Source organism: Ceratotherium simum, chromosome 3 (assembly GCF_057802395.1).
Source record: "Ceratotherium simum simum isolate JZ-2026a chromosome 3, ASM5780239v1, whole genome shotgun sequence".
NCBI classification, from domain to species: Eukaryota; Metazoa; Chordata; class Mammalia; order Perissodactyla; family Rhinocerotidae; genus Ceratotherium; species Ceratotherium simum.
In genome coordinates, this window is record NC_141902.1 from 76,216,914 (window position 1) to 76,222,913 (window position 6,000).

Below are 6,000 nucleotides of genomic sequence, written 5' to 3' on the forward strand. Positions count from 1 at the left end.
CCTCTCATCCTTGATGTTTCCCATCAGTAATATTTCAACCGATGACTCCTTCCAAGTTCTTTGGATATAAATTATACTTCTCAATTCTCTATTCAGAATTGAGCTCAGTTCTATACTGAAGTATCTTTTTCCTGAATACAATAGCCCTCAACCAATCTGTTCTTATCAATTTAAATACTTTCCAGCTGTGGTTTTCCTCAGACAGTAATCAGAATCAAACACACAATCCAGCAGAGTAAGTCCATTCTTTCACCGTTGATTCAGAGGCATTAGGAGCCCAAAGTGACCAGGTAGGCGTCTTAAATTCCTGTTCAGGGGAATCAATGTTTTGTCTCCTGGTGGAAGCATTCGTTCTTCTGGAACTAAGAACTGTAGGTCAACAAAGTTTAATGTCATGGGAACAAGAAGCAAAAGTGTTTGTAGGGATCATTAGGGTATTAGTGTGTGGTGTCACTACCATTTTCAGCCCTGGATTCCTGGACCCATTATACTATCAGAGAAAAAGCACCATTACTGGAAGCTGATTCAGAGAATATACAACATCCTGGAGAGGCTGTATATACGACCTTGCCAAGTGCTTCAGTATATTGCCACCTAGCTGGCACTGAAACTGAGTCTTCAAAATGCCCTTCCACTGTTCTATCAAGCTGCTTCAGGGTGGTGGGGAACATGTTAAGACAGTGAATTCCATGAGCATGGCCATTGCCACACTTCTTTTGCTGTGAAGTGAGGTCCTTGAATTGAAGCAAGGCTGTGTGGAATACTATGACAGTGGATAAGGCATCTTTTAGTCCACATTGTAGTTTTGGCAATTGCACCGCATGCAATAAAGTAAATCCAAAGTAAGTGTCTATGGGTGTGTACTACCCCTTCCATGATGGAAGCACTACAATGTAATCAATCCACCACTGGTATCTGTCTGAAAACCCCCAGAATTGTGCCACATGAGGGACTCAGCATTCCTGTCCACTTCTGGCAGATTAGGCACTCAAACTTGGTGAGTGGAAGTCCATATTGATGAGCACATGCATAACCTCCATACCTGTCACTACGGGCACCTTGTTCATGAGCCTATTGGACAATGACTGGCCTGGTAGGGAAAGAGGCTGACTGGTATTCATAGAATGTGTCTTTCTATTTGATTGATTATTAATTTTTTTTTTTTGCCCAATGAGAGAGGTCTGTCCACATACCTCTTCTCAAATTTCATTGTCACCAATTTTCCAATCATGTTTCTTTCAAGTGCCTGACCATCAAGCCAAAACATTGGCTACAGTCAAAAATTGGTATATAATCACACTTCAGGCCCTTTCTTTTTCAAGCAATATGAACAACTAGGTGTGCTGCCCTAAGTTCTGAACACTGGGGTCATGTCCTTTCCCCACTGTCCTTCAGCGGTGTCCCAGAGAGAGGCTGTAGTGCTGCAGCTATCCACTTTCAGGTGATGACCCCATATGGTGCAGAAACATCAGTAAACCAAACCCATATGATAGGTGCGTCAGCTGATCATAGGGAACTCCCCATTATGAGACAGGTGTAAGCTGGGAGAGAGGTGGAAGTGTAGCAGGAGTAGGGACCATCATCATTGGGGCCACTTCAGGTAAATTAGCTGCCCCTTCTGTCCAGGCCAGATCACATATATACCACTTCCACTTGATATAAGAGTATTGCTGGGCACGCCCAACCTTAAGACTTGTTTGGTCAGATAACACTCAGTTTATGACAGGTGGTTCCAGTCACATGAAGACTTGGTGGTCAGTGGTCAAGCATTCAGTCTCTGCCAAGGCCAAGTACCAGAAAAAGAGCTATTTCTCAAAAGGAGAGTATTTATCTGTGAAATAGCAAGACCTTGCTCTAAAATCATAATCACCTGTGCTGTAGTTCACCTATAGGGTCTACGTTTCTAATAGAATCCCTATATACCAATGAAAGTTCAAAAAACATTGGGTCAGCTGGATTTTATGGCCCAAGTGGCAGAGCAGCTTGCACAGCAGCCTGGACCTGTTGCAGAGCCTTCTCTTGTTCTATGCCCCACTAAAATCTAGGACCTTCCTGGTCATTTGATAAATGGGATGGACTAACACACCTAAATGAATAACATGTTGCCTCTGAAATCAAAGATGCTCACTAGGTATTGTACCTCTTTCTTGGTTTTAGGAGGTGTCAGACACAACAACTTACCATTCACCTTAAAAAGGATATCTGGACATGTCCCACACCTTTGATTCCCTAGACATTTCACTGAGGTAGAAGGCCCCTGAATTTTAGTTGTATTTATTTCCCACCCTCTGATGCACAAATGTCTTTCCAGTAAGTCTATAGTAGTTGCTATTCCCCCTCACCAGGTCCATTCAACATAATGTCATCAATGTAATGGACCAGTGTAATAGCTTGTGAAAGGGATAGGAGATCAACATCCCTGGAAACAAAATTGTAACACTGGGCTCTAGAGTTGATAAAACCCTGTGGTAGGACAGTGAAAGTGTACTTCTGGCTTTGCCAACTGCAAGGAAAGTGCTTCTGGTGGCCATTATGGTGAGGTATGCAGAAAAAGTCATTTTCCAGATCAATAGCTGCATAGTGGGCATCAGGGTATGTGTAAATTTGCTATATTAATAAAACTCCATCTGGTACAGTAGCTGCAATTATAGTCAACAGTATGTTAAGCAAGCAATAATCCACTGTCATTCTCCAACTTATCTGTCTTCTTCTCAGGCATAATAGAAGAGTTGAAAGGGGGGCTTTATAAACATTGGCTCCTTAAAGTCAACCTTAGTTCCTTAAAGCTGTCTGGCCATATCTGATTCAATGCATATCATTCTCAAATATAACATTCCAGTCAAAGCCTTGGTAATATAACCAATGTTTCCAAATGTGTCCTGTTACAAGTAGAATAGATTTTTATTGGATTATACAAATAACTACATTGTCATAAATATAAGAATACTCAATAAAAATTTTCAAATTCTCTAGGGATCAGATAGAGGAAACAGTAATTTTTGCATTTTTGTTTTCAAAGGTACACTTTACCAAATTGCTGTACATTACATATAGCTTAGGAGAAGTTTTTCTTCAATCTTCAAAACAAAATATTAAAAAGCCAGCAAAGTTTCAAATAAAATGGCCATGGTTACAGTTCTGATGTAGTTTATTTGATAAGGAATACTAGTTATTTCTGTGGCACGAAACATTTTAACATAGTAAGCTGACAACGAGAATATTGACAAATCTATCACTTCTTATTTGACAATGCATCCCATACAAATTAACATAGATATAGGAAATAAAACAAATTAGTTTACCACCTCTCTTTTACAAGATGAGATACAGATACTTTGAGATCTTCCAGGGGTCATCTGGGAATTCTCAAAAGTACTTTGAGGTCAAAAAGAATCCACTGAAAATTTGATTTTGGGAAGTTGTCAAAAATGTTAAAAGGTTGAATACTTGACTGAATAAGATTACCAGTCATCATGAAACAATATGTATTTATCCATTTAATGCAAGTGACAAAGATTTTATAGGTAAATATACAAAGCTACGTAGTTGTAAAAAATCTAGCTCTTTTAATATTGAGAACTCAGTTTTCCTAAGTAACCAAAGACCTGATAAAGACAATATGAAGCACAGCAAATAATTTTAAGATACAGAATATTGGTTTTCCAGGCAGAATATTTAAAAGATAAAGGACAAACTTTTTTACTATTTCTTATTAAGAGCAGGTAACTAATCTACGTAAACTTTGTGTTTTTAGCCCAGAAAGAGAATCGAATTCTTGTTTTGCATTTGTGTAATATTAATTCTAAGGGAAATTTTTTAAAACCTTATAAATAAATCCATCCAATCTTAGCAAGCTTGACAACACAAGATGATTCCTTTTCCAAGAATTCTTTCCCACAAACCTTCTACAACTTTAAAAAAAAAAAGTCCATTCAGTTTTGTCTTACTTTTCTTATTTCTCATTCTAGAACAATCAGTCATTCTTCTTCAGGAAAAAATTACTCTCCTTTAACCTTAACAAAAACACACCCTTCCTATCTTTAGTTATCAAAAACACATATTATTTTCCTAGCATACAGAAATATGTTTTTTTCACCTTATTAGTCCTAATACTGTCATTTACATATATTGATTAGAATTTGTAACCATTACTACCATTCTTTACAGAGAAAACTAAGAGGTAAGCAATTATTACCTGCTTGGCACATACTATCATTCTGTAACAAATTAATGAATACATCATTTAATAATTTTCTAGAGGCATATGCCTTTTTTACAGTGAAATTTCTCACATTTAAAAATAGATCTTAATATATTTATCTTCTCTGTACTATATAAAAATATTCCAAAGTAGATAAACTTATGTTCAGTAATTAACGTTTCCATATCTTATCTTATTTGGAAATGATCTAGATATTAATGAATATCCATTATTTACCTTAATTTAGTGTAGCTTTAAGGTTTCAAGTGAACAAAAATGTTTTTAAAACAAGTATAGTATAAAACATAATTATTGTTGAAAATTTTATCATGCTTACATCTATTTAATTCACTTGTGATTAACAGTTATGTGTGACTTGATCATGAAAGTTATCTGAGGTAAACAAACATATCATGAGGTAAAGCCATCATCCTAAGTTATTTTTCTTGTTGACAAATTAGGCATGCACAAAAAATTACCAAAGCTGAACACCAAAAATTTACCAAAGCTAAAAAAGTTAAACACATGCTTCTTGTGACATTTCATTATGTTAATTTACTACTGTGCTTGACATTCATCATGTCATTATTTTTATTGTACAGATTTATAGTTTTATAATCCTAAACATCTAGTAGAAACAGCATAAGCTAGCTGACTCTCTTAGGGGTTAATGCAGCTGGTGGTTTTAATTTGAAGCCAACGCTCATTTAGCATTCAGAAAATCCTAGGGCCCTTAAGAATTATGGTAAATCTACTCTGCCTGTGCTCTATAAATGGAAAACAAAGCCTGGGCAACAGCATCAGTTTACAACTTGGTTTACTGAATATTTTAAGCCCACTGTTGAGGGCTACTGCTCAGAAGAAAAGATTCTTTTCACAACATTGCTGCTCGTTGACAATGCATCTGGTCATCCAAGAGCTCTGATGAAGAGGTACAAGGATATTAATGTTGTTTTTATGTCTGCTAACACAACATCCATTCTGCAGCCCATGGATCAAAAAGTAATCTTGAAATTAAAGTCTTATTATTTAAGAAATACATTTTGTAAGGCTACAGCTGCTGTAGATAGTGATTCCTCTGATGAATCTGGGCAAAGTAAATTGAAAACCTTCTGGAAAGGATTCACATTCTAGATGCCCTTAAGCACATTTGTGATTCATCGGAAGAGGTCAAAATATCAACATTAACATGAGTTTGGAAGAAGTTGATTCCAACACTCATGGATGACTTTGAGGGCTCAAGACTTCAGTGGAAGAAGTAACTGCAGATGTGGTGGAAACAGCAGGGGAACTAGAATTAGAAGTGGAGCCTGAAGATGTGACTGAATTGCTGCAATCTCATGATAAAACTTTAATGGACAAGGAGTCACTTCTCATGGATGAGCAAAGAAAGTGGTTTCTTGAGATGCAATCTACTCTTGGTGAAGATGCTGTGGAAACTGTTGAAATGACAACAAAGGATTTAGAATATTACATAAACTTAGTTGATAAAGCAGCAGCAGGGTTTGAGAGGACTAACTCCAATTTTGAAAGGCCTTCTACTGTGGGTAAAATGCTATCAAATAGCATCACATACTGCAGAGAAATCATTTGTGAATGGAAGAGTCAATCAATGCGGCAAACTTCATTGCTGTCTTATTTTAAGAAATTACCACAGGCACCCCACCTTCAGTAACCACTACCCTGATCAAACGGCTGCTATTGACATTGAGGGAAGACCTTCCACCAGCAACAAGTTATGACTCATTGAAGGCCCAGATGCTGGCTAGCATTTTTCAGCAATAAAGCATTTTTAATTA